The sequence below is a fragment of the Rhinoderma darwinii genome, unplaced genomic scaffold (assembly GCF_050947455.1).
Source record: "Rhinoderma darwinii isolate aRhiDar2 unplaced genomic scaffold, aRhiDar2.hap1 Scaffold_422, whole genome shotgun sequence".
Taxonomy (NCBI): domain Eukaryota; kingdom Metazoa; phylum Chordata; class Amphibia; order Anura; family Rhinodermatidae; genus Rhinoderma; species Rhinoderma darwinii.
This window is the reverse complement of record NW_027463769.1, coordinates 167,387-181,663: the sequence shown is the minus strand read 5'-3', so window position 1 is coordinate 181,663 and position 14,277 is coordinate 167,387. Positions and strand designations below refer to the sequence as shown.

Sequence of the window (14,277 nt, the reverse complement as noted above, 5' to 3'; positions counted from 1 at the left end):
GAAGACAAGGAAGGTGAATGAGGTGTTCCAATGTGAAATGCCGGAAACACAGAAACACAGACGACACACAACAAGAGGTGGCAATCTATTCATTAATTGCATTTAATCAATGAGCTCATTATCACTCATGCATTGTCCAACAGGTGTTGAAATAATGGGATTAAAAGGGGAGATCCCTTCAGAAAGACAGAAACAATAGCAAAGACAAAAAACACTTTTGGAATCTGCTTTTAGTCAACACATAAGGAAAGGGTGCACCGGTCCTGGAAATACTGCAATACCAGGTCAATGCGTGGAGTGGACAGAGCAAGCTCTATTTCCATCTCCCTGTTCTAAAAATCCATTTAATATATGGTCCCCAGATAGGGGACGTATCAGATATTAAACTGATAAGAACAGATACTACACTTGATCTTAGCCAAAAGGCCGAGAAGCGATAACCCGAACGGGCCGCGCGTTGCCCGAGCCTGCCCGATACTGCTGTTCAGCCCTTGCAGCGATTCAGCCTACTTCTAGGCAATTCCATGGGGCCCTGCAGGCTCACACACTCACAGCTACACGGGAGGTGAATAAAGGCCGGAGAGGAAGCCAGACAGGATTTGCTTCTTTTGCTTGCACCACAATGCAGTGCTGAAAGAGGAGGAATCTACATAAAAACGCCTTCCTGGCAACGCCCAAATGCCCTGCTGCCATGCAGATAAACACTGGCAGCGGCAGCAAGTGCATGCCCACAGCCACCCCTTGTTCCTTCACACCTTGTATCAGCTGTAATCCAGTCCAGTCCAGTGCTGCCTGCTGAGCAGCACTGACCAACACTGCCTGGGCCCAGGCTTTTATCTCTGAGGCCCCATTATGATGTCAGAAAGCTGGCTCTGGAATCCTGAGGGCTCCACTATGACACGTGCAAAGTTCCGTCTGAACTTTATATAAGACGGTGAGGCTCAGTCAGTCACTCAGTGTTGCCTGAGAGGGCAACACTGCAACAGCCGGCCGCCAGGCTGTCTTTTTTTTGCACAGCTAGTTGCCTCCAGGAGGCCACAAGAGGGAGACAAGGGACTGCAAAATGGAAAATAGGCATCCACCAACTTTACAGACAACTTCTCCTTGCTCCTACAACCTCCATCCTTGCACAGTTTGTTATTCTTCTAGGTAACATAGTAACAAATCCAAATTGCTGCTCTCTTTGTAGGCAAGCAAGGCTTTGTTGCAACTGCAATTCTTACTTCTTCTTGAAATGTAGGGACGACAGTACATTCCATCACATCCATCTAGTGTACACAGGTAGGTCCATTGTGGCGGGCAGGCGAGCGGGCGGGCTGCTTTATTGGCTGTTTGCTGTTCCCCTACTCCACTCCACTATTTGACTGTTGTGCTGCATCAATCAATCAATCAATCAATCAATCAATCAATCAATCAATCAATCAATCAATCAGTGGCTGGCTCAGGTGCAGCTCTTTAACTTACCTAAAAGGGAGGGCGGAGAGAAGACAAGGAAGGTGAATGAGGTGTTCCAATGTGAAATGCCGGAAACACAGAAACACAGACGACACACAACAAGAGGTGGCAATCTATTCATTAATTGCATTTAATCAATGAGCTCATTATCACTCATGCATTGTCCAACAGGTGTTGAAATAATGGGATTAAAAGGGGAGATCCCTTCAGAAAGACAGAAACAATAGCAAAGACAAAAAACACTTTTGGAATCTGCTTTTAGTCAACACATAAGGAAAGGGTGCACCGGTCCTGGAAATACTGCAATACCAGGTCAATGCGTGGAGTGGACAGAGCAAGCTCTATTTCCATCTCCCTGTTCTAAAAATCCATTTAATATATGGTCCCCAGATAGGGGACGTATCAGATATTAAACTGATAAGAACAGATACTACACTTGATCTTAGCCAAAAGGCCGAGAAGCGATAACCCGAACGGGCCGCGCGTTGCCCGAGCCTGCCCGATACTGCTGTTCAGCCCTTGCAGCGATTCAGCCTACTTCTAGGCAATTCCATGGGGCCCTGCAGGCTCACACACTCACAGCTACACGGGAGGTGAATAAAGGCCGGAGAGGAAGCCAGACAGGATTTGCTTCTTTTGCTTGCACCACAATGCAGTGCTGAAAGAGGAGGAATCTACATAAAAACGCCTTCCTGGCAAAGCCCAAATGCCCTGCTGCCATGCAGATAAACACTGGCAGCGGCAGCAAGTGCATGCCCACAGCCACCCCTTGTTCCTTCACACCTTGTATCAGCTGTAATCCAGTCCAGTCCAGTGCTGCCTGCTGAGCAGCACTGACCAACACTGCCTGGGCCCAGGCTTTTATCTCTGAGGCCCCATTATGATGTCAGAAAGCTGGCTCTGGAATCCTGAGGGCTCCACTATGACACGTGCAAAGTTCCGTCTGAACTTTATATAAGACGGTGAGGCTCAGTCAGTCACTCAGTGTTGCCTGAGAGGGCAACACTGCAACAGCCGGCCGCCAGGCTGTCTTTTTTTTGCACAGCTAGTTGCCTCCAGGAGGCCACAAGAGGGAGACAAGGGACTGCAAAATGGAAAATAGGCATCCACCAACTTTACAGACAACTTCTCCTTGCTCCTACAACCTCCATCCTTGCACAGTTTGTTATTCTTCTAGGTAACATAGTAACAAATCCAAATTGCTGCTCTCTTTGTAGGCAAGCAAGGCTTTGTTGCAACTGCAATTCTTACTTCTTCTTGAAATGTAGGGACGACAGTACATTCCATCACATCCATCTAGTGTACACAGGTAGGTCCATTGTGGCGGGCAGGCGAGCGGGCGGGCTGCTTTATTGGCTGTTTGCTGTTCCCCTACTCCACTCCACTATTTGACTGTTGTGCTGCATCAATCAATCAATCAATCAATCAATCAATCAATCAATCAATCAATCAATCAATCAATCAATCAGTGGCTGGCTCAGGTGCAGCTCTTTAACTTACCTAAAAGGGAGGGCGGAGAGAAGACAAGGAAGGTGAATGAGGTGTTCCAATGTGAAATGCCGGAAACACAGAAACACAGACGACACACAACAAGAGGTGGCAATCTATTCATTAATTGCATTTAATCAATGAGCTCATTATCACTCATGCATTGTCCAACAGGTGTTGAAATAATGGGATTAAAAGGGGAGATCCCTTCAGAAAGACAGAAACAATAGCAAAGACAAAAAACACTTTTGGAATCTGCTTTTAGTCAACACATAAGGAAAGGGTGCACCGGTCCTGGAAATACTGCAATACCAGGTCAATGCGTGGAGTGGACAGAGCAAGCTCTACTTCCATCTCCCTGTTCTAAAAATCCATTTAATATATGGTCCCCAGATAGGGGACGTATCAGATATTAAACTGATAAGAACAGATACTACACTTGATCTTAGCCAAAAGGCCGAGAAGCGATAACCCGAACGGGCCGCGCGTTGCCCGAGCCTGCCCGATACTGCTGTTCAGCCCTTGCAGCGATTCAGCCTACTTCTAGGCAATTCCATGGGGCCCTGCAGGCTCACACACTCACAGCTACACGGGAGGTGAATAAAGGCCGGAGAGGAAGCCAGACAGGATTTGCTTCTTTTGCTTGCACCACAATGCAGTGCTGAAAGAGGAGGAATCTACATAAAAACGCCTTCCTGGCAATGCCCAAATGCCCTGCTGCCATGCAGATAAACACTGGCAGCGGCAGCAAGTGCATGCCCACAGCCACCCCTTGTTCCTTCTCACCTTGTATCAGCTGTAATCCAGTCCAGTCCAGTGCTGCCTGCTGAGCAGCACTGACCAACACTGCCTGGGCCCAGGCTTTTATCTCTGAGGCCCCATTATGATGTCAGAAAGCTGGCTCTGGAATCCTGAGGGCTCCACTATGACACGTGCAAATTTCCGTCTGAACTTTATATAAGACGGTGAGGCTCAGTCAGTCACTCAGTGTTGCCTGAGAGGGCAACACTGCAACAGCCGGCCGCCAGGCTGTCTTTTTTTTGCACAGCTAGTTGCCTCCAGGAGGCCACAAGAGGGAGACAAGGGACTGCAAAATGGAAAATAGGCATCCACCAACTTTACAGACAACTTCTCCTTGCTCCTACAACCTCCATCCTTGCACAGTTTGTTATTCTTCTAGGTAACATAGTAACAAATCCAAATTGCTGCTCTCTTTGTAGGCAAGCAAGGCTTTGTTGCAACTGCAATTCTTACTTCTTCTTGAAATGTAGGGACGACAGTACATTCCATCACATCCATCTAGTGTACACAGGTAGGTCCATTGTGGCGGGCAGGCGAGCGGGCGGGCTGCTTTATTGGCTGTTTGCTGTTCCCCTACTCCACTCCACTATTTGACTGTTGTGCTGCATCAATCAATCAATCAATCAATCAATCAATCAATCAATCAATCAATCAATCAATCAATCAGTGGCTGGCTCAGGTGCAGCTCTTTAACTTACCTAAAAGGGAGGGCGGAGAGAAGACAAGGAAGGTGAATGAGGTGTTCCAATGTGAAATGCCGGAAACACAGAAACACAGACGACACACAACAAGAGGTGGCAATCTATTCATTAATTGCATTTAATCAATGAGCTCATTATCACTCATGCATTGTCCAACAGGTGTTGAAATAATGGGATTAAAAGGGGAGATCCCTTCAGAAAGACAGAAACAATAGCAAAGACAAAAAACACTTTTGGAATCTGCTTTTAGTCAACACATAAGGAAAGGGTGCACCGGTCCTGGAAATACTGCAATACCAGGTCAATGCGTGGAGTGGACAGAGCAAGCTCTATTTCCATCTCCCTGTTCTAAAAATCCATTTAATATATGGTCCCCAGATAGGGGACGTATCAGATATTAAACTGATAAGAACAGATACTACACTTGATCTTAGCCAAAAGGCCGAGAAGCGATAACCCGAACGGGCCGCGCGTTGCCCGAGCCTGCCCGATACTGCTGTTCAGCCCTTGCAGCGATTCAGCCTACTTCTAGGCAATTCCATGGGGCCCTGCAGGCTCACACACTCACAGCTACACGGGAGGTGAATAAAGGCCGGAGAGGAAGCCAGACAGGATTTGCTTCTTTTGCTTGCACCACAATGCAGTGCTGAAAGAGGAGGAATCTACATAAAAACGCCTTCCTGGCAAAGCCCAAATGCCCTGCTGCCATGCAGATAAACACTGGCAGCGGCAGCAAGTGCATGCCCACAGCCACCCCTTGTTCCTTCACACCTTGTATCAGCTGTAATCCAGTCCAGTCCAGTGCTGCCTGCTGAGCAGCACTGACCAACACTGCCTGGGCCCAGGCTTTTATCTCTGAGGCCCCATTATGATGTCAGAAAGCTGGCTCTGGAATCCTGAGGGCTCCACTATGACACGTGCAAAGTTCCGTCTGAACTTTATATAAGACGGTGAGGCTCAGTCAGTCACTCAGTGTTGCCTGAGAGGGCAACACTGCAACAGCCGGCCGCCAGGCTGTCTTTTTTTTGCACAGCTAGTTGCCTCCAGGAGGCCACAAGAGGGAGACAAGGGACTGCAAAATGGAAAATAGGCATCCACCAACTTTACAGACAACTTCTCCTTGCTCCTACAACCTCCATCCTTGCACAGTTTGTTATTCTTCTAGGTAACATAGTAACAAATCCAAATTGCTGCTCTCTTTGTAGGCAAGCAAGGCTTTGTTGCAACTGCAATTCTTACTTCTTCTTGAAATGTAGGGACGACAGTACATTCCATCACATCCATCTAGTGTACACAGGTAGGTCCATTGTGGCGGGCAGGCGAGCGGGCGGGCTGCTTTATTGGCTGTTTGCTGTTCCCCTACTCCACTCCACTATTTGACTGTTGTGCTGCATCAATCAATCAATCAATCAATCAATCAATCAATCAATCAATCAATCAATCAATCAATCAGTGGCTGGCTCAGGTGCAGCTCTTTAACTTACCTAAAAGGGAGGGCGGAGAGAAGACAAGGAAGGTGAATGAGGTGTTCCAATGTGAAATGCCGGAAACACAGAAACACAGACGACACACAACAAGAGGTGGCAATCTATTCATTAATTGCATTTAATCAATGAGCTCATTATCACTCATGCATTGTCCAACAGGTGTTGAAATAATGGGATTAAAAGGGGAGATCCCTTCAGAAAGACAGAAACAATAGCAAAGACAAAAAACACTTTTGGAATCTGCTTTTAGTCAACACATAAGGAAAGGGTGCACCGGTCCTGGAAATACTGCAATACCAGGTCAATGCGTGGAGTGGACAGAGCAAGCTCTACTTCCATCTCCCTGTTCTAAAAATCCATTTAATATATGGTCCCCAGATAGGGGACGTATCAGATATTAAACTGATAAGAACAGATACTACACTTGATCTTAGCCAAAAGGCCGAGAAGCGATAACCCGAACGGGCCGCGCGTTGCCCGAGCCTGCCCGATACTGCTGTTCAGCCCTTGCAGCGATTCAGCCTACTTCTAGGCAATTCCATGGGGCCCTGCAGGCTCACACACTCACAGCTACACGGGAGGTGAATAAAGGCCGGAGAGGAAGCCAGACAGGATTTGCTTCTTTTGCTTGCACCACAATGCAGTGCTGAAAGAGGAGGAATCTACATAAAAACGCCTTCCTGGCAACGCCCAAATGCCCTGCTGCCATGCAGATAAACACTGGCAGCGGCAGCAAGTGCATGCCCACAGCCACCCCTTGTTCCTTCACACCTTGTATCAGCTGTAATCCAGTCCAGTCCAGTGCTGCCTGCTGAGCAGCACTGACCAACACTGCCTGGGCCCAGGCTTTTATCTCTGAGGCCCCATTATGATGTCAGAAAGCTGGCTCTGGAATCCTGAGGGCTCCACTATGACACGTGCAAAGTTCCGTCTGAACTTTATATAAGACGGTGAGGCTCAGTCAGTCACTCAGTGTTGCCTGAGAGGGCAACACTGCAACAGCCGGCCGCCAGGCTGTCTTTTTTTTGCACAGCTAGTTGCCTCCAGGAGGCCACAAGAGGGAGACAAGGGACTGCAAAATGGAAAATAGGCATCCACCAACTTTACAGACAACTTCTCCTTGCTCCTACAACCTCCATCCTTGCACAGTTTGTTATTCTTCTAGGTAACATAGTAACAAATCCAAATTGCTGCTCTCTTTGTAGGCAAGCAAGGCTTTGTTGCAACTGCAATTCTTACTTCTTCTTGAAATGTAGGGACGACAGTACATTCCATCACATCCATCTAGTGTACACAGGTAGGTCCATTGTGGCGGGCAGGCGAGCGGGCGGGCTGCTTTATTGGCTGTTTGCTGTTCCCCTACTCCACTCCACTATTTGACTGTTGTGCTGCATCAATCAATCAATCAATCAATCAATCAATCAATCAATCAATCAATCAGTGGCTGGCTCAGGTGCAGCTCTTTAACTTACCTAAAAGGGAGGGCGGAGAGAAGACAAGGAAGGTGAATGAGGTGTTCCAATGTGAAATGCCGGAAACACAGAAACACAGACGACACACAACAAGAGGTGGCAATCTATTCATTAATTGCATTTAATCAATGAGCTCATTATCACTCATGCATTGTCCAACAGGTGTTGAAATAATGGGATTAAAAGGGGAGATCCCTTCAGAAAGACAGAAACAATAGCAAAGACAAAAAACACTTTTGGAATCTGCTTTTAGTCAACACATAAGGAAAGGGTGCACCGGTCCTGGAAATACTGCAATACCAGGTCAATGCGTGGAGTGGACAGAGCAAGCTCTATTTCCATCTCCCTGTTCTAAAAATCCATTTAATATATGGTCCCCAGATAGGGGACGTATCAGATATTAAACTGATAAGAACAGATACTACACTTGATCTTAGCCAAAAGGCCGAGAAGCGATAACCCGAACGGGCCGCGCGTTGCCCGAGCCTGCCCGATACTGCTGTTCAGCCCTTGCAGCGATTCAGCCTACTTCTAGGCAATTCCATGGGGCCCTGCAGGCTCACACACTCACAGCTACACGGGAGGTGAATAAAGGCCGGAGAGGAAGCCAGACAGGATTTGCTTCTTTTGCTTGCACCACAATGCAGTGCTGAAAGAGGAGGAATCTACATAAAAACGCCTTCCTGGCAACGCCCAAATGCCCTGCTGCCATGCAGATAAACACTGGCAGCGGCAGCAAGTGCATGCCCACAGCCACCCCTTGTTCCTTCACACCTTGTATCAGCTGTAATCCAGTCCAGTCCAGTGCTGCCTGCTGAGCAGCACTGACCAACACTGCCTGGGCCCAGGCTTTTATCTCTGAGGCCCCATTATGATGTCAGAAAGCTGGCTCTGGAATCCTGAGGGCTCCACTATGACACGTGCAAAGTTCCGTCTGAACTTTATATAAGACGGTGAGGCTCAGTCAGTCACTCAGTGTTGCCTGAGAGGGCAACACTGCAACAGCCGGCCGCCAGGCTGTCTTTTTTTTGCACAGCTAGTTGCCTCCAGGAGGCCACAAGAGGGAGACAAGGGACTGCAAAATGGAAAATAGGCATCCACCAACTTTACAGACAACTTCTCCTTGCTCCTACAACCTCCATCCTTGCACAGTTTGTTATTCTTCTAGGTAACATAGTAACAAATCCAAATTGCTGCTCTCTTTGTAGGCAAGCAAGGCTTTGTTGCAACTGCAATTCTTACTTCTTCTTGAAATGTAGGGACGACAGTACATTCCATCACATCCATCTAGTGTACACAGGTAGGTCCATTGTGGCGGGCAGGCGAGCGGGCGGGCTGCTTTATTGGCTGTTTGCTGTTCCCCTACTCCACTCCACTATTTGACTGTTGTGCTGCATCAATCAATCAATCAATCAATCAATCAATCAATCAATCAATCAATCAATCAATCAGTGGCTGGCTCAGGTGCAGCTCTTTAACTTACCTAAAAGGGAGGGCGGAGAGAAGACAAGGAAGGTGAATGAGGTGTTCCAATGTGAAATGCCGGAAACACAGAAACACAGACGACACACAACAAGAGGTGGCAATCTATTCATTAATTGCATTTAATCAATGAGCTCATTATCACTCATGCATTGTCCAACAGGTGTTGAAATAATGGGATTAAAAGGGGAGATCCCTTCAGAAAGACAGAAACAATAGCAAAGACAAAAAACACTTTTGGAATCTGCTTTTAGTCAACACATAAGGAAAGGGTGCACCGGTCCTGGAAATACTGCAATACCAGGTCAATGCGTGGAGTGGACAGAGCAAGCTCTATTTCCATCTCCCTGTTCTAAAAATCCATTTAATATATGGTCCCCAGATAGGGGACGTATCAGATATTAAACTGATAAGAACAGATACTACACTTGATCTTAGCCAAAAGGCCGAGAAGCGATAACCCGAACGGGCCGCGCGTTGCCCGAGCCTGCCCGATACTGCTGTTCAGCCCTTGCAGCGATTCAGCCTACTTCTAGGCAATTCCATGGGGCCCTGCAGGCTCACACACTCACAGCTACACGGGAGGTGAATAAAGGCCGGAGAGGAAGCCAGACAGGATTTGCTTCTTTTGCTTGCACCACAATGCAGTGCTGAAAGAGGAGGAATCTACATAAAAACGCCTTCCTGGCAACGCCCAAATGCCCTGCTGCCATGCAGATAAACACTGGCAGCGGCAGCAAGTGCATGCCCACAGCCACCCCTTGTTCCTTCACACCTTGTATCAGCTGTAATCCAGTCCAGTCCAGTGCTGCCTGCTGAGCAGCACTGACCAACACTGCCTGGGCCCAGGCTTTTATCTCTGAGGCCCCATTATGATGTCAGAAAGCTGGCTCTGGAATCCTGAGGGCTCCACTATGACACGTGCAAAGTTCCGTCTGAACTTTATATAAGACGGTGAGGCTCAGTCAGTCACTCAGTGTTGCCTGAGAGGGCAACACTGCAACAGCCGGCCGCCAGGCTGTCTTTTTTTTGCACAGCTAGTTGCCTCCAGGAGGCCACAAGAGGGAGACAAGGGACTGCAAAATGGAAAATAGGCATCCACCAACTTTACAGACAACTTATCCTTGCTCCTACAACCTCCATCCTTGCACAGTTTGTTATTCTTCTAGGTAACATAGTAACAAATCCAAATTGCTGCTCTCTTTGTAGGCAAGCAAGGCTTTGTTGCAACTGCAATTCTTACTTCTTCTTGAAATGTAGGGACGACAGTACATTCCATCACATCCATCTAGTGTACACAGGTAGGTCCATTGTGGCGGGCAGGCGAGCGGGCGGGCTGCTTTATTGGCTGTTTGCTGTTCCCCTACTCCACTCCACTATTTGACTGTTGTGCTGCATCAATCAATCAATCAATCAATCAATCAATCAATCAATCAATCAATCAATCAATCAATCAATCAATCAGTGGCTGGCTCAGGTGCAGCTCTTTAACTTACCTAAAAGGGAGGGCGGAGAGAAGACAAGGAAGGTGAATGAGGTGTTCCAATGTGAAATGCCGGAAACACAGAAACACAGACGACACACAACAAGAGGTGGCAATCTATTCATTAATTGCATTTAATCAATGAGCTCATTATCACTCATGCATTGTCCAACAGGTGTTGAAATAATGGGATTAAAAGGGGAGATCCCTTCAGAAAGACAGAAACAATAGCAAAGACAAAAAACACTTTTGGAATCTGCTTTTAGTCAACACATAAGGAAAGGGTGCACCGGTCCTGGAAATACTGCAATAACAGGTCAATGCGTGGAGTGGACAGAGCAAGCTCTATTTCCATCTCCCTGTTCTAAAAATCCATTTAATATATGGTCCCCAGATAGGGGACGTATCAGATATTAAACTGATAAGAACAGATACTACACTTGATCTTAGCCAAAAGGCCGAGAAGCGATAACCCGAACGGGCCGCGCGTTGCCCGAGCCTGCCCGATACTGCTGTTCAGCCCTTGCAGCGATTCAGCCTACTTCTAGGCAATTCCATGGGGCCCTGCAGGCTCACACACTCACAGCTACACGGGAGGTGAATAAAGGCCGGAGAGGAAGCCAGACAGGATTTGCTTCTTTTGCTTGCACCACAATGCAGTGCTGAAAGAGGAGGAATCTACATAAAAACGCCTTCCTGGCAACGCCCAAATGCCCTGCTGCCATGCAGATAAACACTGGCAGCGGCAGCAAGTGCATGCCCACAGCCACCCCTTGTTCCTTCACACCTTGTATCAGCTGTAATCCAGTCCAGTCCAGTGCCCAGTCCAGTGCTGCCTGCTGAGCAGCACTGACCAACACTGCCTGGGCCCAGGCTTTTATCTCTGAGGCCCCATTATGATGTCAGAAAGCTGGCTCTGGAATCCTGAGGGCTCCACTATGACACGTGCAAAGTTCCGTCTGAACTTTATATAAGACGGTGAGGCTCAGTCAGTCACTCAGTGTTGCCTGAGAGGGCAACACTGCAACAGCCGGCCGCCAGGCTGTCTTTTTTTTGCACAGCTAGTTGCCTCCAGGAGGCCACAAGAGGGAGACAAGGGACTGCAAAATGGAAAATAGGCATCCACCAACTTTACAGACAACTTCTCCTTGCTCCTACAACCTCCATCCTTGCACAGTTTGTTATTCTTCTAGGTAACATAGTAACAAATCCAAATTGCTGCTCTCTTTGTAGGCAAGCAAGGCTTTGTTGCAACTGCAATTCTTACTTCTTCTTGAAATGTAGGGACGACAGTACATTCCATCACATCCATCTAGTGTACACAGGTAGGTCCATTGTGGCGGGCAGGCGAGCGGGCGGGCTGCTTTATTGGCTGTTTGCTGTTCCCCTACTCCACTCCACTATTTGACTGTTGTGCTGCATCAATCAATCAATCAATCAATCAATCAATCAATCAATCAATCAATCAATCAATCAATCAATCAATCAATCAGTGGCTGGCTCAGGTGCAGCTCTTTAACTTACCTAAAAGGGAGGGCGGAGAGAAGACAAGGAAGGTGAATGAGGTGTTCCAATGTGAAATGCCGGAAACACAGAAACACAGACGACACACAACAAGAGGTGGCAATCTATTCATTAATTGCATTTAATCAATGAGCTCATTATCACTCATGCATTGTCCAACAGGTGTTGAAATAATGGGATTAAAAGGGGAGATCCCTTCAGAAAGACAGAAACAATAGCAAAGACAAAAAACACTTTTGGAATCTGCTTTTAGTCAACACATAAGGAAAGGGTGCACCGGTCCTGGAAATACTGCAATACCAGGTCAATGCGTGGAGTGGACAGAGCAAGCTCTATTTCCATCTCCCTGTTCTAAAAATCCATTTAATATATGGTCCCCAGATAGGGGACGTATCAGATATTAAACTGATAAGAACAGATACTACACTTGATCTTAGCCAAAAGGCCGAGAAGCGATAACCCGAACGGGCCGTGCGTTGCCCGAGCCTGCCCGATACTGCTGTTCAGCCCTTGCAGCGATTCAGCCTACTTCTAGGCAATTCCATGGGGCCCTGCAGGCTCACACACTCACAGCTACACGGGAGGTGAATAAAGGCCGGAGAGGAAGCCAGACAGGATTTGCTTCTTTTGCTTGCACCACAATGCAGTGCTGAAAGAGGAGGAATCTACATAAAAACGCCTTCCTGGCAACGCCCAAATGCCCTGCTGCCATGCAGATAAACACTGGCAGCGGCAGCAAGTGCATGCCCACAGCCACCCCTTGTTCCTTCACACCTTGTATCAGCTGTAATCCAGTCCAGTCCAGTGCTGCCTGCTGAGCAGCACTGACCAACACTGCCTGGGCCCAGGCTTTTATCTCTGAGGCCCCATTATGATGTCAGAAAGCTGGCTCTGGAATCCTGAGGGCTCCACTATGACACGTGCAAAGTTCCGTCTGAACTTTATATAAGACGGTGAGGCTCAGTCAGTCACTCAGTGTTGCCTGAGAGGGCAACACTGCAACAGCCGGCCGCCAGGCTGTCTTTTTTTTGCACAGCTAGTTGCCTCCAGGAGGCCACAAGAGGGAGACAAGGGACTGCAAAATGGAAAATAGGCATCCACCAACTTTACAGACAACTTCTCCTTGCTCCTACAACCTCCATCCTTGCACAGTTTGTTATTCTTCTAGGTAACATAGTAACAAATCCAAATTGCTGCTCTCTTTGTAGGCAAGCAAGGCTTTGTTGCAACTGCAATTCTTACTTCTTCTTGAAATGTAGGGACGACAGTACATTCCATCACATCCATCTAGTGTACACAGGTAGGTCCATTGTGGCGGGCAGGCGAGCGGGCGGGCTGCTTTATTGGCTGTTTGCTGTTCCCCTACTCCACTCCACTATTTGACTGTTGTGCTGCATCAATCAATCAATCAATCAATCAATCAATCAATCAATCAATCAATCAGTGGCTGGCTCAGGTGCAGCTCTTTAACTTACCTAAAAGGGAGGGCGGAGAGAAGACAAGGAAGGTGAATGAGGTGTTCCAATGTGAAATGCCGGAAACACAGAAACACAGACGACACACAACAAGAGGTGGCAATCTATTCATTAATTGCATTTAATCAATGAGCTCATTATCACTCATGCATTGTCCAACAGGTGTTGAAATAATGGGATTAAAAGGGGAGATCCCTTCAGAAAGACAGAAACAATAGCAAAGACAAAAAACACTTTTGGAATCTGCTTTTAGTCAACACATAAGGAAAGGGTGCACCGGTCCTGGAAATACTGCAATACCAGGTCAATGCGTGGAGTGGACAGAGCAAGCTCTATTTCCATCTCCCTGTTCTAAAAATCCATTTAATATATGGTCCCCAGATAGGGGACGTATCAGATATTAAACTGATAAGAACAGATACTACACTTGATCTTAGCCAAAAGGCCGAGAAGCGATAACCCGAACGGGCCGCGCGTTGCCCGAGCCTGCCCGATACTGCTGTTCAGCCCTTGCAGCGATTCAGCCTACTTCTAGGCAATTCCATGGGGCCCTGCAGGCTCACACACTCACAGCTACACGGGAGGTGAATAAAGGCCGGAGAGGAAGCCAGACAGGATTTGCTTCTTTTGCTTGCACCACAATGCAGTGCTGAAAGAGGAGGAATCTACATAAAAACGCCTTCCTGGCAACGCCCAAATGCCCTGCTGCCATGCAGATAAACACTGGCAGCGGCAGCAAGTGCATGCCCACAGCCACCCCTTGTTCCTTCACACCTTGTATCAGCTGTAATCCAGTCCAGTCCAGTGCTGCCTGCTGAGCAGCACTGACCAACACTGCCTGGGCCCAGGCTTTTATCTCTGAGGCCCCATTATGATGTCAGAAAGCTGGCTCTGGAATCCTGAGGGCTC

General features: G+C 47.7%; 10 non-coding genes across 10 annotated transcripts; all 10 read right to left on the bottom strand.

Annotated features, from left to right (window-relative positions):
- Positions 1-247: 247 nt before the first annotated feature.
- Positions 248-438, bottom strand: LOC142710152 (U2 spliceosomal RNA). The gene has a single exon (XR_012869255.1). It is a non-coding gene; the product is annotated as a U2 spliceosomal RNA (small nuclear RNA).
- A 1,292-nt stretch (positions 439-1,730) lies between these two features.
- On the bottom strand, positions 1,731-1,921 carry LOC142710151 (U2 spliceosomal RNA). Its single transcript, XR_012869254.1, has one exon. It is a non-coding gene; the product is annotated as a U2 spliceosomal RNA (small nuclear RNA).
- Positions 1,922-3,221: 1,300 nt separating this feature from the next.
- On the bottom strand, positions 3,222-3,412 carry LOC142710187 (U2 spliceosomal RNA). Its single transcript, XR_012869286.1, has one exon. It is a non-coding gene; the product is annotated as a U2 spliceosomal RNA (small nuclear RNA).
- A 1,296-nt stretch (positions 3,413-4,708) lies between these two features.
- Positions 4,709-4,899, bottom strand: LOC142710150 (U2 spliceosomal RNA). Its single transcript, XR_012869253.1, has one exon. It is a non-coding gene; the product is annotated as a U2 spliceosomal RNA (small nuclear RNA).
- Positions 4,900-6,195: 1,296 nt separating this feature from the next.
- On the bottom strand, positions 6,196-6,386 carry LOC142710186 (U2 spliceosomal RNA). The gene has a single exon (XR_012869285.1). It is a non-coding gene; the product is annotated as a U2 spliceosomal RNA (small nuclear RNA).
- A 1,284-nt stretch (positions 6,387-7,670) lies between these two features.
- Positions 7,671-7,861, bottom strand: LOC142710149 (U2 spliceosomal RNA). Its single transcript, XR_012869252.1, has one exon. It is a non-coding gene; the product is annotated as a U2 spliceosomal RNA (small nuclear RNA).
- A 1,292-nt stretch (positions 7,862-9,153) lies between these two features.
- On the bottom strand, positions 9,154-9,344 carry LOC142710147 (U2 spliceosomal RNA). The gene has a single exon (XR_012869251.1). It is a non-coding gene; the product is annotated as a U2 spliceosomal RNA (small nuclear RNA).
- A 1,304-nt stretch (positions 9,345-10,648) lies between these two features.
- On the bottom strand, positions 10,649-10,839 carry LOC142710201 (U2 spliceosomal RNA). Its single transcript, XR_012869299.1, has one exon. It is a non-coding gene; the product is annotated as a U2 spliceosomal RNA (small nuclear RNA).
- Positions 10,840-12,159: 1,320 nt separating this feature from the next.
- Positions 12,160-12,350, bottom strand: LOC142710146 (U2 spliceosomal RNA). Its single transcript, XR_012869250.1, has one exon. It is a non-coding gene; the product is annotated as a U2 spliceosomal RNA (small nuclear RNA).
- Positions 12,351-13,634: 1,284 nt separating this feature from the next.
- LOC142710145 (U2 spliceosomal RNA) lies at positions 13,635-13,825 on the bottom strand. The gene has a single exon (XR_012869249.1). It is a non-coding gene; the product is annotated as a U2 spliceosomal RNA (small nuclear RNA).
- Between the last annotated feature and the right edge of the window lie 452 nt (positions 13,826-14,277).